This window comes from Balaenoptera ricei, chromosome 12, assembly GCF_028023285.1.
Source record: "Balaenoptera ricei isolate mBalRic1 chromosome 12, mBalRic1.hap2, whole genome shotgun sequence".
In the NCBI taxonomy this organism is placed as follows: Eukaryota; Metazoa; Chordata; class Mammalia; order Artiodactyla; family Balaenopteridae; genus Balaenoptera; species Balaenoptera ricei.
This window is the reverse complement of record NC_082650.1, coordinates 46,682,313-46,710,239: the sequence shown is the minus strand read 5'-3', so window position 1 is coordinate 46,710,239 and position 27,927 is coordinate 46,682,313. Positions and strand designations below refer to the sequence as shown.

Genomic DNA, 27,927 nt, shown 5'->3' with positions numbered 1-27,927 from the left:
TCATGCAGCTTTTGCTGTTAGGTGCTTTCGCCTATGCTTTGGGTTGTGACTCCAAAGTTTCTGTCTTGCCTTTATGTATTGGATCTTAGTTTTGTTAACTGAATCTGCCTGACGACCTGGCGAATTATTTCCACACTCTTTAGTTTACCCCATGTTAGTCCTAGTCTCTAACCCCTCTTGTCCTTCTTGACTCTACAAAGAGTTGAAGTCTTGCCTATGATCCCAGCCAATGATTGAGGCCCTACACATTTGCCTGAATATTCCCAGTTGTCCTATTTAACTTTCCCATCAAAACATCCCTTTATTGCCCGATGTCTGTGTTAGTGGTAACATGACTGCTGCCGTTCAAAGTGGCCTCCGGGCTTCCCTGGTGGCGCAGCGGTTGAGAATCTGCCTGCCGATGCAGGGGACGCGGGTTCGAGCCCTGGTCTGGGAAGATCCCACATGCCGCGGAGCAACTGGGCCCGTGAGCCACAACTACTGAGCCTGCGCGTCTGGAGCCTGTGCTCCGCAACAAGAGAGGCCGCAATAGTGAGAGGCCCGTGCACCGCGATGAAGAGTGGCCCCCGCTTGCCACAACTAGAGAAAGCCCTCACACAGAAACGAAGACCCAACACAGCCATAAATAAATAAATAAATAAATAAATAAATAAAAACAAAAAAACAAAGTGGCCTCCGTCTTTTAGTCTAGACTTCCTTAGAGTACATACGGCTGACATGTAGCCTCTTGTATGTCCTGTGCTGGTGGGGCTGTGCCAGGCCCTGACACCCTGCATCTACCCTGCTTCAGTATAGCTAACAGAATAATGTTCAAAAATCCCCCATTAAGTGACAATAGGTTGGAATATTTACATATTCTATTGGAATTCTGTTATACAACCTAATTTTCCAAATGTTGTCTGTTTCTATATCTTCATTGATATACTCTTCCTTCCCACCCATTGAAAAACTCTGGCCACTCTTAAGGGCAGGAATTGCCAGATGCTCATTTTCATATTCATGTTCTCAACTGGGCAGACTCCCATCACACCATATTGATGGACAGATCAAGCTTTGGCCCTGGACTATCATATTCTGTGTTATCTCACTCTAGTTAACTCTTCCGCACTCAGAAGTGGCAGTATGGTGAGACTATGAGGCTAGAACAAAAATGTTAAGTAATTTTCACCTCTGTTTCTTCTATTTCAAGTTCCTGGGACCCCCTTTTTGCCCTCCTTTTTCTCCTATCGGATCAAGGACTCACCTGGAATCAGCCATAATCACTTTATTAATAGCTACTACCCCATACAACAATTCTGCAGGCTGGGCAAGATCAGGCCCATTTTGCAGATGAACAAGCCAATAATCTTGACCTTTCTTGACTCAGAAAGGTCAAGATTATTTTCCCTTCAGCTCTTTGCTGTTCAGGTCCCTTCAAGTGGGCAACAGTGAGTAGGGAGGAATTACCTAGGAGACCCACGGGGACTGAGGGCACATGGGGTCAGGAGGGGGTTCAGTGGGGAGCAGAGAGGATCACAGTGGGTTTTATTTCCTGGGTCAAGGAAGTGGGCAGAAGCAGAAGCAAATTCAGTTGCTGGAGACTTGGTTCTTGGACTTCAGGCTATTAATAAATGCAGGTGGGTGGGGGAGCAGAGATGGAAAAATCGGCATGAGAAAGGCTATGTCTGGAATGGTTCATCTCTTGGCCAGCTCTGATCTTTTGCAGGCAGACCAGAGAAATCTGTGATCTTGTATTGCTGCCTGCCCCAGGGGAGGAGAGGGGAGCGGCAGCTTGCTTATTTTCTGATCCTGCTCTCCTTGGTTTCAGGACAAATCATCCAACTGGATCTATTTATAACTAAGAGGAAACCCGAAAGAGGAGCAAACCAGTAAAACTTGGATTGGACATGTTAAAGCAATATTAATTGTAAATGTGACTTCCTTACTAGATTTGACTAAAGTCCTCACGTGACTTACAGGGCCCTCTGAGGTCAGACCAGCTGCCCCATTACCAGGCCTGTCGGATTTAGTAGCTCGCTAGCCATTCTCCATTCCCCTAACCTATTCATTCTGGCTACCTGGCCTCCTTGCCTTGGGGAAGACAGAGGTAGGGACACACAAACACTTGGCAAGTTCCTGCTTTGGGTTGGTTGGTCAGGCTTCCTCTTCCTGAGGTGCACTGCACTGGGCTGTGGGCAGGGTTTGCCCCCTGTGGCTTCTGTCTAACTTTAACTCACCTGAAAAGTCTTCCCTGACTGCCTTACTTGAGAACACAACGCCTCTCTTTCCATCCCCTTGGCACTCCCTTTCTACTTGACTTTGCCTTCTCTTTCCCCGCTGTCGTGGTTATACATGTGTTTACTGTCTACCTCTCCCCTCTCCCACTTAGAAGGTCAGCTCCAGGAGGTAAATAATAAGATATAAATACATATAAAGAATAAAGGAAAGAAAAGAATAGGGTGGTAAAGTGAAGCCTGTGATAGATTTAGAAGACAACAATATTAGTCTTCTGTTAATCAAGCAAATAGACTCTATTCAAAACTTGGAAAGAAAGCAAAAAGCCAAAACAAAAACAAAAACAAAAATGAACAAAACAAGCACAAAACTCTTTAGTTCCAGTATGTCATTGTGGAAAAATCTGGGTTTGAATCCAGGTCTTGTTACTTATTAGTTGTGTACTTGGGCAAATTACTTCATTTCTCAGGTTCTGCCTTTCCCTTTCTGTGAAATGAATATAATTAGAGTATCGACCTCTCAGCTGTGCTGGAGATGAAGTGAGAACAGAGTGCCCCATCCCCAGAGGGGAGGCGCTCAGTGAGGTGGAGGACAAGGGTGAGGGGTGCCCCGCAGGGCTCTGCCACTGAGCGCACCAACCGCTCCACAAAGCACCGCTCCTTAGCTCTGCCTTCACGCACCAAAGCCACTGTGAGAGGACGCCCTGTCCGTGAAAGGACCCATTCTATCATCCACCTAAGTGACCTTATATATATATATTTTTTGAAACTGGCAAAGATTTTATTTTATTTATTTATTTTTTAACATCTTTATTGGTGTATAATTGCTTTACAGTGGTGTGTTAGTTTCTGCTGTATAACAAAGTGAATCAGCTATATGTATACATATATCCCCATATCTCCTCCCTCTTGCGTCTCCCTCCCACCCTCCCTTATCCCACCCCTCTAGGTGGTCACAAAGCACCGAGCTGATCTCCCTGTGCTATGGGCTGCTTCCCACTAGCTATCTATTTTACATTTGGTAGTGTATATATGTCAATGCCACTCTCTCACTTCGTCCCAGCTTACCCTTCCCCAGTGACCTTATATATTTTTAAAAGGAAAATTCCCCAAACACAATCCTTTTCAAATCTCTTTTAAACATGAATCTCACGCATTAAACTGGTCTGGGGCTTGGTGTGAAATGTGAGGATAAATGCACCTTACATTTATAGATGAATTGGAAGCAGTGCTTTCACATAGTGTTCCTACACCCTCCTAAATGAATTTGCTACGCTTTACCCTGGTGCCCTAACAGGAGCTGCTCCTGAAATGAAAAGAGCTGAAAATGAAAGAATTTTCAACAGTGGAACAGGGCAGGGAAAACAGAACTTGCTTCTCCTGCTTATGATTTATAACATGTACCCTCTTAGCTCACAACAATGAATCACCGACTTTTCCGCCAAGGAGTATATTCTCTCTCCAAGTTTGACTCTGCATATATGTAAATGCAAGGACAGGAACTTTCCTTCCAGTTGGAATTCCTCCATGCTTTGCATCCACATTCTATTCTTTGCAACATTAACAAAAAAAATCTCCAAAAGGAATTTCTCTAAAGGGAACATTCTCCCTCACCCCATTCCTGTTTCTTCAGAATTCTCAGCTGAGTTTCAAAAGGCGAGTTACTAATAATCAGATTAAGACATAAAATTCATATTCTTCTAAAGAACATTTTTATGATTCAAAGGTGTATGTTAAACCAGTGATGAACACCCATTATGGAAAAAGAAAACATGATCGAAGTGGTAGATATTTTGTAGTTGTTGTATTTAAGTTTTAAAATATGTATTTAACAGATCTCAGAGTAATTACCTTACTAATATAGTTCTGTAACGTGCTATTTAGTCATCACATTTACCTGAAATTCCATCAAATCTTAGTTGTGTTTCCATTTATTATTTGTACCTCGACTTGCTCAAAGCCAGCCACTTCCTAGCAAAGTTTCCACAGATCTCCTTGTTGCCAAATCTGGTGGTTACACGTCTCAATATCCAGCTTATTTCACACCTAGGCAGCATCTGCCACCACTAGCCATTCATTCTCTCCTTCTAAAAACATTTTATCCCATTGGCCATCACGATAACCACACTCTACATTTTCTTACCACGTCTGTGGCTGTTCCTTCTCAGTGTCCTTTGAGGTACCTCTTATTGCATCTATATCTGAAATATGGCTTTACCTCAGGGCTCTGTTCTAAGCCTCTGTCTTCTCACTCTAAACTCTGCTTAAGCAACCTGTCAGGTGTTCACGGCTGCTGCAATCACCGTGTTATTTACATCTTCAGCTAAGATTTCTCTCCTAAACGCAAAACTATTTATTCAGCTCTTACTGGTCTTCTGCACTTAGATAACACAGGCACTTCAAACTCAACAAGCCTTCAAGCACCAAAGCTGGAATATATCCATCTTTCACCTCCACCTCCTCTTCCTTCTGTTTTCTTTCCTTCAGTGACAACTATGACTGCCCATTCCATTGCTTGTGCTAGGACTGTGGGTGCCATCCTAGATTTCCAAGTGAGATATTTTTTATCCATCCTCTTCTCCCTGTTCTCACTGCTGAGACCTGAATCCAGACTGCTGATACCTCCACCCTTTTTACTGTCCCAACCTCCTATCTGTTCTTCCTGCCTCCTGTCTTGTTCCCACCCAATCCATTCCTCACTCTGTACCAACAGTGGTCCTTCTAATACACAAATCTGATCAAGATACTCAAATTTAAAACCATTCAATTGTTTCTCATTATCGTCAGGATAAAGTCCGAAGTCCAAAGTCCAAAGTCCAATCTATAAGGGCTTAATGGATGGGCATCTCCTTGCCTTTTTAGCCTTACCTCTTTTTTTTGGACACATTTCATTTTTTTTTCCCCATATCTAGTCTGCTAAGCTTCAGTCTTTCTGAAAATCTTCCAGTCCGCTCATACTATTTCCTCTGCCTGGTATGCTCTAGCTCTTGTACATTCCTTACCCCTCCCTCACCTGGTTAAGTCCTATGCATCTATCAGTTGTTAGTTGAGCTGTCACTTCCTCCAGGAAGTCTTCCTGAAGTGAAGGGCCTCTTCGATAGTGTCTGGACTTCCCCTTCATACCGAGTCCCACCACACATTCACTGCGTGAGGACTTGAGAGCCATATCAGCTCTGCCCAGAGCAGTGTCTGGACTGTTTATGGTGAAATCAGGGATTGTAGGTGTACAATGTTGCATAGTGCATAGCACATAGTAGGTACTCAATATTTATTTGTGGAATAATTAATAAAAAGAAGAATAAAATCTAGCTGTCAGGTTCTGATTGACTTTATAGCATATCTGTCTATCCACAAAGTATGAACAAGGGAATCTTTACTATTTTTAGACAGAGGTTGGAAGAATACCCATCTTAAAATTTAAAAAACAACAATAACGCCACCTGTTATTTATTGGGTATCACATGTAGGCACTGTGTGAAGTGCTTCACATGTGCTATGTCATTTGTTCTCACAGTGATCCATGAGGCAAGTTCTATTATTTCTCCACATTGCAGATGAAGAAAATAAGACTAACGGAGGGGCTTCCCTGGTGGTGCAGTGGTTGAGAATCTGCCTGCCAATGCAAGGGACACGGGTTCGAGCCCTGGTCTGGGAAGATCCCACATGCCGCGGAGCAGCTGGGTCCGTGAGCCACAATTACTGAGCCTGCGCGTCTGGAGCCTGTGCTCCGCAACAAGAGAGGCCGCGATAGTGAGAGGCCCGCGCACCGCGATGAAGAGTGGCCCCCGCTTGCCGCAACTGGAGAAAGCCCTCGCACAGAAACGAAGACCCAACACAGCCACAAATAAATAAATAAATAAAAATTTAAAAACAAACAAAAAAACAAGTTCCGTTAAAAAAAAAAAAAAGACTAACGGAGATTAATAATTTGGCCAAAGTCAGTTGGCAGAACCAAGATTCTATGAAACCCCCAAAGCCCTCCCCCCAAAAAAAACCCCATTCAACAAAATGGATAAATGAGTTCATCAAAAATGTACTGAGTACTTGTTTTGTGTAAAATACCAAAAGAGATGTACACCTACAACCCCTGATTTACTCCAGTGGAAATAACCAGGAACATTGAAGGGCGAGACTGTTTTGCATTTGGCTAATTATTACCATCAGCCTGGCAAACAACGTTCTGTGTTACATGAAAAAAAATGCAATTGGGCAAACCAGAAAACTTTCCAGCTCTTCTGCATCGGTTACTGTAATTTCATTATTTAGCATAAAATGTGAATGCTCAGGTTCATTAACAGTCAAATCCAGATGCAAATGTAAATAGAGAAATATAATGGAAAACCAAATAGCAGACTTTCATTATTTGCCTTATGTTGAAATCGATGCTAATGTTCTCCACTGTAAACAAGTACTGAATTACAGAATTTTTGGCCTGAAAGAAACCTAGAAATTATTCGCTCCAATTCTCCCCAGTTATTTTTAAGCTTGGGGTCCAAAGTAAAATAACTAGTAAGTGTAAGAGATTACCGGGACTCTGGAAAATGTTTGGCAGTATTTATGAAACCTGAATCTATACCTAACCTGAGACACAGCTATTCTACTCCTAGGATATTTCCAACAGAAATGCTTTCATTTTTCTTCAAGTGATATGTGTGTTAATGCTCATACAAGCATTTTTTTGCAATAATCCCAAAATGTAATCAATCTAGTGATCAATGTAGACTGGGTAAATAATACATGGTATATTTAAATGAAGAAATACACCATGTGGCAATGACAATAAAGTACAACTACATACAACCATGTGGATGAATCTCGAAAATATTACATTGAGGAAAAGATGTCATACTTTTATCATGATTTTACTTGTATAAAGTTCAAAAAAGAACCCAATGTAATCTAAGATGCCACAAATCAGAAGAATGTTTACTGGGGTGAGGGTGGGAGGTGGTAGCTGGAAGGAGACAGGGATGTTTGCTGGAAGGCTGGTGATTTTTGTCTCTTGACTTGAGTGCTGCTTACACAGATCTGCTCACTTTGTGACCATGCATTGAGCTGTATACTTATTATGTGTGCGTTTTCCCTGTATGTATACCATACTTCAGTAAAAATCCACCCCCAGAAAAAAGAAACTTTGGCACTCCCATTATGAGACTATACGTTATCAAGAAATCCTCTGGCAGAATAGGAAAAATTTATAGAACGTTGTAAATCGTAATTCTGCTAAAACTAACATTTGTTTCAGTCATATCAACAAAAATAAATACTTCAATATTGAAAACGTTTGCTAAAGAAACAAATGTGTTTGATGAGAAAGCAAAAAACGCTATTTCCTTTGGCAAGCATTTGTGGGATTGGAGGTAGCAAATGTAAAGCTTCCAAAGTGTTACTGAATTTGTTTACATGCTCAGTTTACTCAGGATTCAGAATTTTGTGGAGTTGTATTTTTTAAAAACCGTAGGGATAAAAATAATTGTAACAGAAATAAAAAGAACACATTTCTAAAATGTTGCTATGGCTCTGTCCCAACTCCACACAGTTTACAATGCCTGGCACGTAACAGGCATCCAAAAAATATTTGCTATATGAATAAAAATATACAACACTGAGTACTCTTTAGAATACATCTAATCAATTTTTGTCACATAGAGGTAAAATGAGTATTTTTTAATACCTGGTAAATAGAAAATTAACTATACTTCTTTACAATTTTAGTAGACAATAATAGAGAACAATGACTGAAAAAAATAAATCTCTATTAAAGTGCTAATTAATATTATTTACAAAGTACCTGTAAATGATAGAACATCACTAAGTGATTTATGAAGCAACAAATCATTTAGGATAAAAAAGTTTTTTTATTAAAGAAAAACTGGAAACTTGTTAGAACCTTAGAAAAATGAATAAAAAATCCACCTTCCTGTCCACTACCTTTAGAGAAAAAATTAAGACTGAAGTATTACTCTCCCTGGAATTAATCATATATTAAATTGGTGTCAAGAAAACCTTAGAAAATACGAGCTTTCAGGGAAAAACACTTACAATTTATATTTTCTACTTTTAAGTCATATATTCTTACTATGACTCTAAAATCTGTCTAAACCACCATTAACGTTTTAAGAGAAAGTTCTCTACTTCTTACCAAACAGAAATAAATAATACCTGACAATAGCATTAGGGAACATAGACATAAAATTACCTGTTATTAAAAACTGAGCACATTTTTCTCAAAGAAATATATTACTCAACTGTAAAATAGTATGTTTGCCATTCACACTAATGTTTCAACATTATGGTTCAATCTTCTAAAAAGCTGACATGGAAAATAATGGTGTAATAAACTAATTCATCATAATGTGCAAAAGAAACGGCTGGAATAAATTGTAATAACCTTTCAAAAACTAGCAGCTTTTAAAAGTATTAATTTCTACTCCAGATAATTGGAAAGGACACCTGGGTGGGTAGGCAATATTTTTTATGGGATTGCTCTGTCAGGAGCTCAGATTGTCTCTGGCCTCAGCAATGATCATTTAGCACTAAATGACAGTGAATCTTGCAAATAGGTCTTCCTAGATAGCGTTTGCCATAAATTACCAAACTCAGCTCCCCTCAAGGTCAGCCATATGAGAGGGCAGGTATCAAACGGCCTTTGCCGAGACCTAGAGTGGTCCTCGGGTTTCTCATAAATGGACAATAGTTGTGTTGGCTGCCATAAAATCAACGTAATGGACTGACAACATAAATTACTGTCAAACTTTGACAACATTCGTCCCTAGAAAACAACTGAAGAATGCTTTTATATCAAAGCTGGGGAAAATGGATAACAATATGTTTTGCTCTATACTAGAACATAAATATTCTTAACAATGCTAAGTGGGGAATGAATTAATATTAGAAGCCACAATATGTCTTACTTGATGCACTAAAAACAGCATCTAAGTAATATTAAAATGACACTTGCTTTTTGAAGTAACTGATATATATATATATATATATATATATATATATATATATATATATATAGCATAGTAATACAATGGAGAGAGAGAGAGAGAGAGGGAGAGAGAGTGTGTGTGTGTGTGTGTGTGTGTGTGTGTGTGTTCGTTCTAGGGAAGAAGGTTGCATTTGCCTGGCACTGGGTATTTTTATTAAACCTAAACAACTGAAAAGAATATTGATGTCTTTCTAGTTTTATTTTATCTATGTAGTCCACTGGATCCATAGGAAAGATATATTCTTCTGCTCTCACACCACCTTGGATAAGTCATTTGAATTCACTTTCTCTATGGCTTAATTTTTCCATCTATAAAGTAAAATAATTATTATACAAAGACATCTTGAAGACAATGGAAATAATCCTTGGGGGAAGGCACCAAATAAACCCCAAATTACTAGAGAATCATATCAATAATGTGTGACAATAATGTACTCTAGACATTCAATTCACTGTTTTAGAAGTCAATTTGGTAGAAAATACAACAGCTAAACTAATAAATTGGAATTCTGGAGGTAAATTAAATAACAGCGTTTTGCTAAATTTTCTTTACTCATATAATTTTGCTACCATTCTGTAACTACGGTTGTTATTATTATTATTATTACTATTACTACTATGATACACAGTTAGAATTATTCTCTCAGGCATTTTTACAATATCATCTACTATCTCTTGGAAAGCAGCACTTCACTGTAGATTTTGCTAAAAGAAATGCTACATTGAGTAAAAGCAAGATCTTCCTTGAATCTAATGACATCTCAGACCATGAATATTGTACATAACATCAAGTGAACTCTATCCACTTTTATAAACTACAGAAGTTCCTAAACAGAATTTAATCTATTTTGTGCCGCTCTCTCCCGTATCTAGACATCACCTTCTTTTATGTCCTTCTTTGCACTCTCTCTGGCATTTGTTTCTTTCCTTCTAGTCCCATTGTTACTCTGTCCAGAACCTCGTCACCTTAGACCCAAATTATTGCAGTAGTTTCTTTGCTCTTGCTCTCTTTCCACCAAACCATTCTCCCTAGTCCTGCCAAATTAATCTTTTTTAAAGCACTATTTTAATTATATCATTCCCCTGCTCAAAATTTTTCAATGACTCCCCTTCACCCGGAGGCCAAAGGTCAGAGTCTTCAGCTAGAATCGAAGCCTTTGGCTATCTGGCCTGACCTCCTTTTCCAATCTTATCTTTTCCAGTTCCCCTGCACAAACCTTCAGGATAATAAATGTATTTGCTGCCTGGGCACCTCCACCACAAACACCGGCCCGGCCAGTGCCATCCATCCTCTCTGCCTAGCCAGTTGCCTTCCTTCGGAAAGGCTTTTTTTCCCCACTTCAACCCATAGTCAGCACCTCCAGCCATGAAATTGAAGCATTCATTTTTTGGTGTTTAACATGATGTATTTCACTGTTGCAATATTACTTAACTCAGTCTTTGTTGCTTAATAGTTATCATGTCTTTTCTCCCTAATTAATTTGTAAAGGTCTTTGAGGGCAAGGGTGTTTGAGTTCTTATTATCTGCCTATCTTCCTAGCACACACTTATAAAAATAGTTGGCAATCAATAGATATTTGTTTAATGGATGAATGCACAATGCTGCTCTAGGCTTCTTGTAAGATTAGGATGAAAGCTATCCAGTTGTGTTTGTAACTTCTAGTATTCCAGCACAGCAATTTATGTAAATGAGACAGTTTTCCTAAATTTAATACGTTTCAATTCTTAAGTTCTTAGTGAAATTCTAGATTATAAAATATAAGCTGGGCACATTAGATAGTTAATGTTAACTCTGACTTTAATGTAAACATGAGCACTATTAGAAGAAACACAGACTAGTGCATATTCATTGAATTAGTGTTAATTTTCTGGAAGTTTCTTACTAACAGAAAGCTCAGTAATTTCTAAACAAAACTAAAATCATTCTGAGAATAAATTCAGAGTAAAAAGATAATGATGCAGCAGTCCACAACCTAAAATATAAATCAGACATATATTATATTTTAGTTTATAATAGTCTATAGAAAGATTATGAATTTTGGAACTTGGCAAGACCTGAGTTGGCAACTTGGTTCTGCTACTTACCAGGGGTGCTATCTTGAGTTAGTAACTCAATGCCTTGAACCTTAAATTTCTCACAAGGCAGATGGGAATATTAATATCCAATTCATTTGAAATAAAAGGAATCCAAATTGGAAAGGAAGAAGTCAAACTGTCACTGTTTGCAGATGACATAATACTATATATACAAAATCTTAAAGATGCCACCAAAAAACTGTTAGAACTAATAAATGAATTCAGTAAAGTAGAAAATTAATATAGAGAAATCTGTTGTATTTATACACATTAAAAATGAACTATCAGAAAGAGAAATTAAGAAAACAATCCTATTTACAATTACATCAAAAAGCGTGAAATATCTAGGAATGAATCTAACCAAAGAGGTATAAGACTTGTACTCTGAAAACTATAATACAATGATCAAAGAAGTTGAAGATGACACAAACAAATAGAAAGTTACCATGCTTATGGACTGGAAGAATTAATATTGTTAAAATTGCCATATTCCCCAAGGCAATCTATAGATTAAATGCAATCCCTATCAAAGTACTAAAGGCATTTTTCACAGAACTACAACAAATAATCCTAAATATTGCATGGAAACACAAAAGACTCCAAATAGTCAAAGCAATCTTGAAAAAGAAGAACAAAGCTGGAGGTATCATGTGCCTTAATTTCAAACCATACTACAAAGCTACAGTAATCAAAACAGTGTGGTACTGGCACAAAAACAGCTGCATAGATCAATGGAACAGAATTGAGAGCCCAGAAATGAATCCATACTTCTATGGTCAATCAATCTGTGACAAAGGAGGCAAGAACAAACAATGGGGAAAAGACAGCCTCTTCAATAAATGGTATTGGGAAAACTGAATGGCTGCATGCAAAAGAATCAAACTGGATGACTTTCTCACACTATATACAAAAATAAACTCAAAATAGATTAAAAACTTAAATGTAAGACCTGAAACCATAAAACTCCTAGAAGAAAACATAGGCAGTACACTCTTTGACATTTGGTCTTAGAAATATTTCTTTTTTTTTAGATTTTTTTTTTCCTCAGGCAAGGACAACAAAAGCAAAAATAAACAAATGAGACTACATCAAACTAAAAACCTTTCATACAACGAAGGAAACTATCAACAAAATGAAAGACAGCCTACTGAATGGGAGAAGATATTTGCAAATAATATATCTGTTAAGAGGTTAATATCCAAAATATACAAAGAACGCATACAACACAACATCAAAAAAACAACAACCCAATTAAAAATTGGGCAGAGAACCCAAATAGACATTTTTCCAAAGAAGACATACAGATGACCAACAGACACATGAAAAGATGACCAATATCACTAAACATCAGGGAAATGCAAATTAAAACCATTGAGATATCACCTCACACCTGTCAGAATGGCTATTACCAAAAAGACAACAAATAATAAGTGTTGGCGAGGATGTGGAGAAAAGGGAACATTTGTGCACTGTTGGTGGGAATGAAAATTGGTGCAGCCACTATGGAAAACAGTATGGAGGTTCCTCAAAAAATTAAAAACAGAACTGCCATACAATCCAGCAATTTCACTTCTGGATAGTTACCTGAAGAAAACAAAACCACTAATTCGAAAAGACATATGTACGCCAATATGCATGGCAGCATTATTTGCAAAGGCAAGATATGGAAGCAACTTAAGTGTCCATCAGCAATGAATGGATAAAGATGTTGTACACACACACACACACACACACACAATGGAATATTACTCAGCAATTAAAGAAAGAAATCTTGCCATTTGCGATAACGATGGATGGACCTACAGGGTATTATGCTAAATAAAATGAGCCAGGCAGAGAAAGACAATCACCATAAGATTTCACTTATATGTGGAATCTAAAAAACAAAACAAACAAACACAACAAAATAAAATGAAAACAGACTTTTAGATACACAGAAGAAACAGGGTTGCCAGAGTGGAAGGGGATGGAGGTGGGTGAAATAGGTGAAGGGGATTAAGAGGTACAAACCTCCAGTTATAAAATAAATAAGCCATGGGAATGTAATATACTGCATAAGCAATGTGGTCAATAATCTTATGATAATTTGGGGGACAGATGGTTACTAGACTTATTGTGATAATCATTTCATAATATATGCACATGTCAAATCACTACATAGTAAGCCTGAAATTAATACAACATTGAACATCAACTATATTTCAATTAAAAAAAACTTCAAAAGAATATCTACTTAATTGAAAAACCTGAGATGACTGAACTCTTTTTGAGCTGGTTATTAGGATAATGAATTTAAAGCCCCTAGGGCACCTAGCCCAGTACACAGTCCAGCACATTAATAAATGGTAGCTATTATTATTGTTTTGTTTTCAGAATTTTTCTTTTTGACTCATTACCTCCTATCTATTATGGAGGTAACTGGCTTCCCTAATAGTTAAAGAGCATGAGTACAAAGTCTAAAAGATTTGGGCTTGAATTGTGGTGCTACCATTTACTAGTTTACTAATCTCTTTATTAACCTCTCTGAACTCCAATTGTATAAGGATATATGGGGAAAATAAAATCTCCTTGCAGGGACATCCTGAAGACTGAGAGATACCTATTTCAAAGTGTCTAGCATAGAGCAGGCCCTCTATGAATGTCAGATAATATAATTCATATGAGTCTCCTCTGAGATGGGTACCATCCTACTATGTGTTAAGGAACACATGTGTATGAATATTTTTTAAGTAATGGAGATAGAAACATTTTTCTCTGTTATATTCCAGTACTTTTCAGAAAAACATAATTTGGTATTATAAAAATTATTCTTATAAATAATATTCATATAGTGACTTACAGTTTACAAAATACTTTTATAACTTAGGACAAGACCCTAAAAGTATTCCCCAAATTAGCCATTTGTTGCTATATTATTGAAATCATTATCTTTGCAACCCCTTCAACCATCAAGATGCTTAATAATTAACAATAATGCTAAACTGCTAATATTAGGGAGGCTATTTCAAAAAAGTTAAATGTGTTACTGTCATAGGCCTATAGTTTTAGGAATACTTGACAGCTGAAATTGGCCAGATGAAACTGAACAATTGATGATAGCTTTTCCATATCAGCAGTAATCTTGGAAGCCTCTTCTAGGCAGTCTTTCACAAAAGACACTTACGAAAGTGGTTTCTTAATTTCTCTTTTACTTCTTGAATACTGTTCTAAGTATCAGATAGGTTACCTGTTCTCATTCAGGTTAAAATACAATTTAAAAAAATCTGGTAGGTGGTTTCTGGAACTTTGCATGTAAACAAAAGAGTAGAAAAAATGTAGGTAATTTTCTTAAATCTAAATGCATTAGGTCATATGCTGAGATTAATGATTTATTGTCTAAACTCAGTAGGAATGCAATTAAATGCTCAGAAATGGAAAGCACCTTACAGTTTTTCAAGACTGAGCTGTTTTTATTATCATAATAACCGAAGCACATGCTTAATAACTCATCAAATACATTGACTTCTCTTCAACATCTACAAGGTCAAAACCAGACATCAGGTACAACTTGAGTGCCATTAATTCCTCTGAAAAACTTTTGAAGAGATTGTTTCAAGAAGCAGCAGGCTGGATCCCACTGAGGCCTGTAGGATGTTTTAGGTTAGGGGTTCCCGAACCCTGGGCCACAGACCAGTACCTGTCCGTGGCCTGTTAGGAACTGGACCGCACAGCAGGAGGTGAGCAGTGGGCCAGCGAGCAAAGCTTCATCTGTATTTACAGCCGCTCCCCATCTCTCACATTACTGCCTGAGCTCCGCCTTCTGTCAGATCAGCGGTGGCATTAGATTCTCATAGGAGCACGAACCCTACTGTGAACTGCGCATGCCAGGGATCTAGGTTGCGCGCTCCTTATGAGACTCTACTGCCTGATGATCTGAGGTGGAGCTGAGGCAGTGATGCTAGCACTGGGGAGCGGCTGCAAATACACATTATCATTAGCAGAGAGGTTTGACTTCACAGAGACCATAATAAACTGCTTGCAGACTCATATCAAAACCCTATCAGTGGGCTTCCCTGGTGGTGCAGTGGTTGAGAATCTGCCTGCCAATGCAGGGGACACGGGTTTGAGCCCTGGTCTGGGAGGATCCCACATGCCGCGGAGCAACTGGGCCCGTGAGCCACAACTACTGAGCCTGCGCGTCTGGAGCCTGTGCTCCACAACAAGAGAGGCCGCGATGGTGAGAGGCCCGCGCACCGCGATGAAGAATGGCCCCTGCTTGCCGCAGCTGGAGAAAGCCCTCGCACAGAAACGAAAACCCAACACAGCCATAAATAAATAAATTTTTAAAAAAACAAAAAAAAAACCCTATCAGTGAGTGGCAAGTGACAATGAAGCCGCATCTGGTGGCAGGCTTTAAGTCAGAATCCGACACTTATTTTAGTCCATGCATAGCCCGCCCATTATTTTATTTACCACTTCCATCCGAGCCTCTTTCCCGCACTGTGCACTTGTCTCAGTCACAGATTTTGTAAGCCCACAAGCTAACCCTAGCCAAAAAGAGTAAAAAACAAACGTTGCTGGAGAGCTTCTTCGAAAAGGGGGAAAGACCCAATGATGAGAGAGCAGAAGACTTTAACACTGCCAACAAAAAGAAAGCTGCATTTAAAAGAAAATACCAAGAGTCCTACTTAAATTACAGGTTCATTGCAACAGGTGATTCACATTCTCCAAGCCCGCTTTGTATAATATGTGGCGACCGGCTATCCAATGAAGCCATGAAACCTTCAAAACTTCTTCGCCACATGGAGACCAAGCACCCTGCATTAAAAGACAAGACTTTGGAGTTTTTCAAAAGAAAAAAACATGAACACAAAGAACAGAAGCAATTATTGAAGGCCACCACTTCATCAAATGTGTCTGTACTGAGAGCATCATTCTTAGTGGCTAACCGCATTGCTAAAGCTAAGAAGCCCTTTATTATTGGTGAAGAGTTGATCCTGCCTGCTGCTAAGGACATTTGCTATGAATTTTTGGGAGAGGATGCTGTTCAAAAGGTGGCACGTGTTCCCCTTTTGGCTAGCACCATAACTAGACGAATTGGTGAAATAGCAGAGGATATTGAGGCACAATTGTTAGAGAGGATTACTGAGTCACCATGGTACGTAATCCAGGTTGACGAGTCTACCGATGTTGACAACAGGGCAACAATGCTTGTTTTTGTGCCATATATTTTTCAGGAGGATGTGCGTGAGGATATGTTATGTGCACTTTTGTTGCCAACCAACACCACAGCTGCAGAGTTATTCAAGTCTTTGAATGATTACATATCAGGAAAACTGAATTGGTCATTTTGTGTCGGTATATGTGTGGACAGAGCGGCTGTCATGACTGGACAGCTTTCTGGTTTCACTACTCGGGTCAAAGAGGTCGTTTCTGAACGTGAGTCTATGCACTGTGTCATCCATAGAGAAATGCTGGCTAGCCAAAAAATGTCACCTGAACTTAACAATGTTTTGCAGGATGTGATTAAAATTATCAACCACATTAAAGTACATGCCCTTAACTCACATCTGTTCACGCAGCTCTGTGAGGAGAAGGACACAGAGCACACACATATTTTATCTTACAAATAAAATATTTTGATCCTCCTGACAATGTCATGTGAGATGAGGAAACTGAGGCATGAAGAGGTTCTATGATGTGTCTGAGTCACTTGTAGTTAGTGTCAAAACGTAGTCCCTGCCTCATAACTCTGAATCGAGCCCTCACTTCATCGCCATTACTACTTCATCATTTGCTTGGTTGATTAGACTTGTGTTGGAAATTCTTTCTCACTAGCTTTGTGACTTTTACAATATGTTAGTTAAACTCTCTGGATTTTAGCTTCCTTGTTGGTAAAGGGGATATAATAATACCTATTTCATGGAGTTACTTTGAGAATTAAATAAAATGCTGTATGCAGAGTAAAAAACCTAGAATAAGGTAAGTGTTCAAACATGTTAGTTCTTCCACTCCTCTCTCTTGGGTATGCTTCACATAAGGTAGTTCCTCTAGGTCCACAGAGGACTTCTGAAGTTACTCTGTAATTCAGTGGTAGGCCAGGAGAGCAGAGCATATTTAAGTATTAGTAGGGTGACAAAATTCAACTTAATCAAGGATTTATCAATCATCTACTACATCCCAACACAGAGCTAAGTGCTACAGCACAAATGAAGTAGCAGCAGCCGAAGAATTTTGGCAGTGAGAAGAACAAGACTGTTGATAACTTCCTAGAAAATAGAGAGATTCCAAGAGGGGCTAGTCTGCCAAGTTTAATAGAGCTCTTTGTAAATTCTCCAAGATAATTTCAAATAAGATAAAACAATTTTAAAACTCATCAATTTTATGGTTTACTCTTAAGTAGCACATTCCACCAAACCCCAAAGTGTTATCTTTGTAGACAATGATACTGTGTCCAACCTACATTATTACATGGGGTGAGGGAGGGACCATGGAAGAGCCAGTCTCATAAGGAACCTAGAGACGAGTGGTTAAAAAATGTGTTAGATATTTCTGCTTTATTTCATTACTTGAATCACCTAGATTGTAAAACATCCTAGGGTAGGAATAGCCATCTTGTAGTTTCTTCATCTTTCTCCTTCAGTGCCTGGGACTAGAAATACTTGTTGACTCAAATTTGGTTTAAACCATAAGAATAGAGAAGAATAAATTTCATTATGATCAATATGAACTAGTCACTAGGCACCTGTGTGAGACAGCGTGGGGAGTGAAACAGCCCAGGGTTTAGGATCAGACACTTTGGTTCTCATGCTGACTCTTCTCTCCATCTTAGGCAGTAACCTGACCGCTCAGGGTCACAGGGTTCCAGTTTTTAGAATGGGAATTATGCCATCTATCTTCTAGTATTATTGAGAAATTAAATGAGATGAACTATTATTGTATATACAGTAACAAATAAGTAATGATTTTTGAGTGTTTGAAATGTATTAGACACTATTCTAAGCTCTTTTTCTTTATTAGCTCACTGAAACTTTACAACTTAAGGAAATGGGTATATTACTATTATTCCTATTTTGGAGATGAGAAGATGAAGACATAGAAAGTTTTGTAGGTTTTTTTTAGTAAATTTATTTATTTTATTTTTGGCTGCGTTGGGTCTTTGTTGCCGCTCACAGGCTTTTCTCTGGTTGTGGCGAGCGGGGCCTACTCTTCGTTGCGGTGCACGGGCTTCTCATTGCTGTGGCTTCTCTTATTGTGGAGCACGGGCTCTAGGCATGTGGGCTTCAGTAGTTGTGGCACACAGGCTCAGTAGTTGTGGCACACAGGCTTAGTTGCTCCGCGGCATGTGGGATCTTCCTGGGTCAGGGATCAAACCCATGTCCCCTGCATTGGCAGGCAGATTCTAACCACTGAGCCACCAGGGAAGCCCCATAGAAAGTTTTTTAAAAAACCTTGCCAAGGTCACACAGCTAGTAGTTGGCTGGGCAGCAACTCAAACTCAGGCAGCCTTGCTCTAGAGTCTGTGTTCTTGACCACGCCCCTTTGTTGCCTCGCTCCATCATGGTAGCTCTTTTCAAGCCCATTTCCCCTGGTCCTGGACTCTGATACAAAAATGCAACAGATCCTGCCTCTTCAGAAATAAACAGCTACACTGAGGACACAGGATAGACGCATGAAGAGAGAAACAACCATACATGATAGAAGTGGTCAAATGCCAGAGGAGAGGTATGACTACAAGCCCTACACACATTTGAAAGGAAGGAATGAATTGGGATGGGGAATCAGCAAGATGTTGTCATGTACGTGAAACCTGACTTAGGTCTCGGAGGAAAAACAGAACTAAAACCAGCAGAGAGGATTTGGGAAACTTATTTCAGATAGTGGGACAGCAAAGACAAAGGCCTTCTGTGCTCAGGAAACAGGATTCAGTGCCAGTGGGAAATGTTTCTATATGGGAACGCTGAGATTACAGAATCAGGAGGCAGTTTAAAGTCATTCTGTAGAATGTTTTAAAAGCCCACAGAGGAGAGAGGACCTCCTGCTGGAGAGCCGCCCTGCATTTCTGAGTAGCTGTGTGCATCTGTGCGTGCCTCCAAGTCCTGCCAAGTAGGGCTTTCAAAAGGCTGATGAGACGGCAGGTGTATAACATGAATGGGAAAGCTAGATAATAGATTGCAGGAACACACAGAAGTCTTTGGTACACATACCTACATTCAGACACCTCCAGTTATTCCAGCGATGATTATCTGCTTGGTGGATGTTCCATGGCCTCTCCGCATCTACTGCTGTCCTTTTGGCTTGTCCCCTGCTCTGTTAGCACCTGGGGGTAGAGACAGAGGCAAAGTGATCTTCCCATTAGTCTTTTTTTTTTTTTCTCTCTACTCCTCAGTATCTGTGGTTAAAAACTTGTGTTGGAAGAAGCATATTAGGTATGATCAGAACATTTCTTTTTTTTTTTTAAAGTACTTCTAGTCTTTTTATTAAACAATTTGTTGATGAAAGACAGAGCTCACATTTGAGCCTAACCTTGGAATATGTAATTGCTAATTACCTTTGATCAGAGATGGACTTGTAAATTGGGGGCTACCCACATGTACTTTCACGTAATGTTCTTGTTTCTGATCTGGCTGCTGAGGATTTTAGGTTGAGAGTGGTTAAATGTACTCTTTTAAAAAATGCTATATATTGACCTTTTTACAACCATATGATGATTATCCATCAATCATTCTTACCTTTGCTACTACTTGAATATATTAAGCAATTGCTGCTTCTTCCTAAGTTGAATATAGATTACTAGGAGACCTGAGTAATTCTCTAGCTGCAGAGTACATGTATGGCTCTAAAACAAAAAGTGTTGTATTGGAAAGATGAAAAAAGAAATTGATGGGAAAATGAAAAAAGATTTCAACGTAACAGATTTGCAATGCCAAACTCCTTTTTAAAAAGTAATATTTCAGTGTCATTTCAGGCTATTATTAAGAATGCGTATGAAGTCTAAATAGACTGTAGGAGCCCAGTCCTAATACATCATTAACACTAATATGTATTTGATAATAGTAGACATAAAGATTATTCAGTCCAAAATAGCCAGAATGTCCATCTTTCACTTGGGTCCACTGGATGCAAATATATTTAGAGTGCAAAGCACACATACACACACACACACACACACACACACACACACACCTCTTTCAAGAAAAGGAAAGTCTTTTTAAAATTTTATATATACTTGGCTAATAGCCAGCTACCAAACCTATTGTATTTCTTCTCTGATTAACGTGCTTTCACTCATTATTTCCAGTTCTTCCATTTGAATCCTTGTCAACACTTCCCCTCACAACCCCAATATTGCCCAGATAGTTTTAGAGAAACCAGAGAATGAGTAAAGTTCATTCAGTTATTTCAGGACATGGCACACATCAATAGTATCCACTTATTAGCCAGAAAACTGGCTCCATTGCTCAGAGAACTTCTTGGCATGTTCATACACCTGCTGAGACCTCAATATAAAATAAAACAAAACAAAGCCTCAACTACTCTGTTTCTCAATTTGTTTTGATAAACCAGAATTATTTCTAAAGTTCCGAAATAAACAGAAATCATTATAATTATGAATAATTAACATGCTAAACTCAAGAGGGCACTCAACATTCATTACACTGTAGAATTCGTCCCCTAAGGGTAGTACCTTCAATTAGTTCAGTTTTTACAACAGAAAGAAAATGTGACAATCAGTAATTGCAGATACTCAGTACAAGGAACAAAACAAGCTAACTTGCCTTTAAATCACCCTCTTTCAGCCAGCAGAGGCCCTGCTCTCTTTTAGAGTCTTAACATTTGTGCTACTTCCAGAACACAGAAAAGCAATAGATAATAGAAAAACACACTGCCTTCAAAGATGTAAGTAGATGCACTTCAGCTTTATCAGCTATTCTAATAGAGCAGGTTAAAGTAGAAGGTAAGATATAGCAATAAATGGTTTTAAAACAGAATCTTTTAAAATACGTTTTATAAAATATATCAACATATTTATTCACTCAATTTACAAACATTTATTAAGCACTTACAATGTGTCAGGGTAAATGTGCTAAATGATAGTTACATTGTAGTATAAGAACTAGCCAATGTGGAGAAAAGGGAACCATAGTAAACTGTTGGTGAAATGTAAACTGGTGTAGTCATTATGGAAAACAGTATGGAGGTTCCTCAAAAAATTAAAACTAGAACTACCATACGATCCAGCAATTCCATTCCTGGACATATATCTGAAGAAACAAAAACACTAATTCCAAAAGATATATGCACCCTAATGTTTATAGCAGCATTATTTACAGTAGCCAAGATATGAAAGCAACCTAAGTGTCCCATAAGCAGATGAATGGATAAAGAAGGTGTGGTATACATACACACACAGGAATATTACTCAACCATAAAAAAGAATGAAAATTTGCCATTTGCAACAACATGGATGGACCTGGAGGGCATTATGCTTAGTGAAATAAGTCAGAGAAAGACATGATATCACTTATACGTGAAATCTAAAAAACAGAACAAATGAATGAATATAACAAAACAGACACAGACTCACAGACATGGAGAAAAAACTAATGGTTACTAGTGGGAAGAAGGACAAGATAGGGGTAGGAGATTAAGAGGTACAAATTATGATGTATAAAATAAATAAGATACAAGGATATATTATAGCAAAGAGAATATAGCCAATATTTTATAATAACTTTAAATGGAGTATAATCTAAAAAATATTGAATCACTGTGTTGTATAACTGAAACTAATATATTATAAATCAACTATAATTTAATTTAAAAAAATAAAGACTGAAACATAAGAAAAAGAACAAGCCAATGATTTTTTTAAATAAATACACATTTTTATATACAAATTTGAATATAGCAACACATTTGTATATTCTTACAAATATAAAGTTTGAAGTATATTTATAAAACGAAGCTATTCAGTGTTATTCCTCAAATTCAACTGCAACTGAAATTGCAGTACATCATTTTAATTAAAAAAATTAAATCACAAAATTATTTAGACTTTCTTCTTCCTCAGAGTCTCCTCTATAAAAATTATAAAAAATTTCAACCAAAATATATCCATTTTCTTTTGCAGTAATAAACGCTATTACAATTATTAGGGGTTTTCTTAGGCACTTATAGAACTAAAATATAAGTCAAGTTGAAAATGGTTTAGCAAATAGTAACTACAGTTGTGTATGCAAGTAGACATTTTTGTTCTGATTCAATATCAAATTGACAACCATGACCCAAGAAGGGGTTATCTTTTATTAGCAGCCACTTTGGGGAGATACATTTTATCTTCCATTGAAGTAGAGGAAAGAACTCATTAGATATGTGGTACAAGTGGTTTCAGAGTGATAAATCTCAAGTTACCAATTCCACTTTTAATGATTAGTTGCCCGAGTCTTGTATTTAATTAAAATGGTTATTTTAAATGCTTATATTTAATTTAAACATAATTAGCTAAACCTCAATGTTACTGCCTCATCTATTTTGAAATTAATTTATAAAATAGCTAAAAAAGTGCTGTAAGATTTTAATATTAAAATAAATCACGATCAGTCTGTATCTTTTGTTTGTTTCAGTTGTGAACCCACAGTGAGCCGTTTATATTAGGTATGACTGCAGGGTCTCTGGAATGGCTAACATGTAGTAGAATCAAATATTGATATGCCATTGATGTTTCCTTTATACATATGACATATATTTTAACCTCCTAGGCAAAAATAGTCTATAGACAGGATATGATTATTTAAACTTTAAAGGGATCTAAATATAAATTAATTTTGGCCTTAATACATTTAGGAGGAACCACTGTTTTTAGCAGATGGTTCATAAGCGTGTAACAATCAGTGTAACAAAACTTCCTTTGTGTCAGTCTGATAATACATTCTGATTTTAACTTCTATTTAAACAGACAACATGATATATATATATATATATATATAACTTAATTAAAAGGTGAAGGTAACACATTTGGCTTGCCTATTAGTAACTAAAATCTGTTCTTCCCAATATTAATATCTTTTCATACCAATATATGCAGAATTTTCTAATATTTTATTAAATCCTGGGCCTTCTACTCTCCAATGAATGCTTATAGCTGGAGGAATCTGTTTCTACCATTCTCTGACATTAGCTCAAACCATCTGCACCCTTCTCGCCCCCCGCCCCGACCCTTTAGGAATTTTAATTCAGAACATAAAATCTGACTCAGCTTACACATCAAGTGAAGCTGTGTAGAATATTTCTCCTCTTTTCACACTAGTACTATTATGTGGCATTCCAGGATGCCTTCAAGCTATACTGTATCTCAATTACCTCAAATGCCATCTGCTTTTGTTTCTTTCAGTCCTTCTCCCTGGTTCCCTAAACAATGAACAATAGATATTATTACTCAGGAGCTAGACTTAGGCGCATTCTCTGCAAAGAATGTAGGTAATATATACTAATATCCCTCCTGCTTAGATAAGACAATATGAGATTGTGATCAAATCCAATTATGTATTGATTTACCATTTACCATTTCAACTATCAACCATTATCTTAACTCCAAACATCCTCAGAAAGTCCAAAGGATTGTAACTGTCTCAAAGTAATCACAATGGAGAGGGACTATTTGAGAACCAGGAAGGTACATCTGCTTTGTTCACCTTGCTCAGGCCTTTAAATACCATCTGTTTTCCATTCTTTTCTGGCTACCATCTTCCCCTAGGCTAAAAGATTTTTAAATGACTGGGGAAAAAAAAAAACTTGAGAAACTAGTTTGAGATTTTAATTCAGCATTTCATCTGCCAGACAGTGAAATGCAGTTAGCCGCAGCAAGTGTTCCTAATAGATAAGGGAATTGTTGCTTCACATATAATTACATTGAGTCTAACGGTAGACATAGCCAACCATATCATCTTCATACTATTAGAAGTGCTAGTAAGTCTGAAAAGAATCCATTTGGAGGAGGGTCAGAGCTACTTTTATTTTACTTCAAACTGGGGTTATCATGGAATAAAACTGATAGTTCTTTTGGAGGAACAATTTTTGGTATATAAGAAAAAAGTATTAAAGAGTAAATGAAACTGACTGTTGTGACTGGCAGTAAGTTCAGGCATTTTGTGCGCTTTTGTGTTTGCTTTGGAATGTTAAACAGGTTGGGTTCTTTTAGAAAGAAAACATTTTATTCAGAACATTTTCCCATGAAAGCCCTCTTTGACAAAGTGTCATTTTTTGATATATTAGTACATGTCTGCCCACATTTTATATTCAAAAAAGGCAAGCAATGTTTTAACAACTTTTGACAAGCATGGGGAATTAAACTACCACAGAATCGACTCTCAGTGTAATACTATAGACTGTTATATTTTCTATTTCTGTACTTCTTCATGGCAGGACACAACATTTTAATTATATAAATTTCTGGTTGAAGAAAGAGACATTGAAGATGAGTAATTAGAATAGGAAACGTCAATTCATCAATAAAGCATGTTTTAAGCATAGAATTCTGAACTTTGTTGAGAAACAGAGCTACAGATATAGCATGCAGTGAAATATAAATAAGTAGTAGGAGATAAGTCAAAGAATTTTCTAGAAAACTAGCCAGGAAATCTCAAGAAATTTAACTACTTCTTCATTATACTTACAAGTTGCCTACTAAATTACAAATTTCAAAACCAAACCATCCTTCATGTTTTGGCAGTGCAGGCTCTGCCTATTGGAACCTCACTTGGATACACACAGGTACCTCCAGTCAGCAAACTGCTTCCAATCCTGTGTCCCTCTGACTGTGACCCTGCAGGACAGGGTCCTGGCTGCTCTCCAGCCTCATCTGTCTCCTCCCCACCCTGCCCTTGCTCACTCATTCACCCAGACCTTCTTCCAATTCCTTGACTACGTCAGGTTCTTGCTCCTCTGCCTAGATCACTTGGCTAATTTCTCCTCTTCTTTTCAATCTCAGCTTGGATGTCACTTCCCTGAGGAAGATCTCTCTGACAGTTCTCTCTCTAGGTGTCCTTTCTCTACAGCCTGTATAACCCTGTTCTCTCCAATGCAAGTCCCTGTCATACAGTGATGCCATTGTCTCTTTATTTGCAGACTGTAAGCTCCATGAAGGCTAAGACCATGTCTATCTTATTTACTGTTAAATATCTACTTCTTAGACAGGTGCTTGGAATATTCTCGATGCTCTCGAACACTCTGTTAAGCAGGTTAGCGAATCATCTGAGTGAAAAGTTCATATATAACCAATGACTTTTTTTCCTTTTGGTGACAATACAAACTATTAAATATAACCACTTTTACCAAATATATTAACTTATTTGAGTTGGCAGTGTTAATGCTATTGCTCCCATTTGATTATTTGATTTAGCTGGGACAAGTTTCACATTTTGGTTCAAGAGCTTTCTCATACCACCTTTCTCTATAAAGAAAGTGCAACGTGGATAATAGCCATTGAAGGATGTTAAGCTCTGAAATGCCATTCTTGGATTTGAGTTTAAGATACAGACTTCTAATGGTAAAATCAGGGTAGATTGAAAAGGGGGAGAAAATATTTATGGAGATTAATGTATAATATCTGAAAGAGCTGAAGGTCTTGCTTTACTATCGCTCTGTTAGTATAATCTGATAATTTTAGGGAGATGCTACAACTGGAAAAAAAAAAATAAAGAAAATTTGAGACCAATACCCATTAGTGAGTAGGGAAGTGGAGTTGGAGAAGAGGGCATCTTACGAATATTGTTATCAGATAATCAAGAGCTGTAATAATCGTTATACTCTTTTTTTTTCTTATTAGATATCCATTTTATACGTATTAGTGTATACATGTCAATCCCAATGGCCCAATTCATCACACCACAACCCCCAACCCCCGCCACTTTCCCCCCTTGGTGTCCATACGTTTGTTCTCTACATCTGTGTCTCTATTTCTGCCCTGCAAACCGGTTCATCTGTACCATTTTCTAGGTTCCACATATATGCGTTAATATACGATATTTGTTCTTCTCTTTCTGACCTACTTGACTCTGTATGACAGTCTCTAGATCCATCCACGTCTCTACAAATGACCCAATTTCGTTCCTTTTTATGGCTGAGTAATATTCCATTGTATATATGTGCCACATCTTCTTTATCCATTCGTCTGTCGATGGGCATTTAGGTTGCTTCCATGACCTGGCTATTGTAAATAGTGCTGCAATGAACATTGGGTGCATGTGTCTTTTTGAATTATGGTTTTCTCTGGGTATATGCCCAGTAGTGGGATTGCTGGGTCACATGGTAATTCTATTTTTAGTTCTTTAAGGAACCTCCATACTGCTCTCCATAGTGGCTGTATCAATTTACATTCCCACCAACAGTGCAAGAGGGTTCCCTTTTCTGCACACCCTCTCCAGCATTTGTTGTTTGTAGATTTTCTGATGATGCCCATTCTAACTGGTGTGAGGTGATACCTCATTGTAGTTTTGATTTGCATTTCTCTAATAATTAGTGATGTTGAGCAGCTTTTCATGTGCTTCTTGGCCATCTGTATGTCTTCTTTGGAGAAATGTCTATTTAGGTCTTCTGCCCATTTTTGGATTGGGTTGTTTGTTTTGTTTAATATTGAGCTGCATGAGCTGTTTATATATTTTGGAGATTAATCCTTTGTCTGATGATTCATTTGCAAATATTTTCTCCCATTCTGAGGGTTGTCTTTTCATCTTGTTTATGGTTTCCTTTCCAGTACAAAAGCTTTGAAGTTTCATTAGGTCCCATTTGTTTATTTTTGTTTTTATTTCCAATACTCTAGGAGGTGGATCAAAAAAGATCTTGCTGTGATTTATGTCAAAGAGTGTTATTCCTATGTTTTCCTCTAAGAGTTTTATAGTGCCTGGTCTTACATTTAGGTCTCTAATGCATTTTGAGTTTATTTTTGTGTATGGTGTTAGGGAGTGTTCTAATTTCATTCTTTTAGATGTAGCTGTCCAGTTTTCCTAGCACCACTTATTGAAGAGACTGTCTTTTCTCCATTGTATATCCTTGCCTCCTTTGTCATAGATTAGTTGACCATAGGTGCATGGGTTTATCTCTGGGCTTTCTATCCTGTTCCATTGATCTATGTTTCTGTTTTTGTGCCAGTACCCTATTATCTTGATTACTGTAGCTTTGTAGTATAGTCTGAAGTCAGGGAGTCTGATTCCTCCAGCTCCGTTTTTTTCCCTCAAGACTCTTTGGCTATTCGGGGTCTTTTGTGTCTCCATACAAATTTTAAGTTTTTTTGTTCTAGTTCTGTAAAAAATGCCATTGGTAATTTAATAGGGATTGCACTGAATCTGTAGATTGCTTTGGGCAGTATAGTCATTTTCACAATATTGATTCTTCCAATCCAAGAATATGGTATATCTCTCCATCTGTTGGTGTCATCTTTAATTATCTTACATTTTTCTGCATACAGGTCTTTTGTCTCCCTAGGTAGGTTTATTCCTAGGTATTTTATTCTTTTTGTTGCAATGGTAAATGGGAGTGTTTGTTTCCTTAATTTCCCTCTCAGATTTTTCATCATTAGTGTATAGGAATGCAAGAGATTTCTGTGCACTAGTTTTGTATCATGCAAATTTACCAAATTCATTGATTAGCTCTAGTAGTTTTCTGGTG

General features: G+C 37.8%; 1 protein-coding gene across 6 annotated transcripts in view; it reads right to left on the bottom strand.

The window, feature by feature from the left end:
• HS3ST5 (heparan sulfate-glucosamine 3-sulfotransferase 5) overlaps nt 1–27,927 on the bottom strand; it is a 276,042-nt gene that overhangs the window by 89,500 nt on the left and 158,615 nt on the right. For 5 of the 6 annotated variants that reach the window (XM_059941370.1, XM_059941371.1, XM_059941372.1 and 2 more), the window contains one exon: nt 19,470–19,582. The gene's annotated coding sequence lies outside the window, so the exon portion shown is untranslated. The remainder of the gene's footprint in view (nt 1–19,469; nt 19,583–27,927) is intronic. The other variant, XM_059941374.1, reaches the window with a different exon arrangement.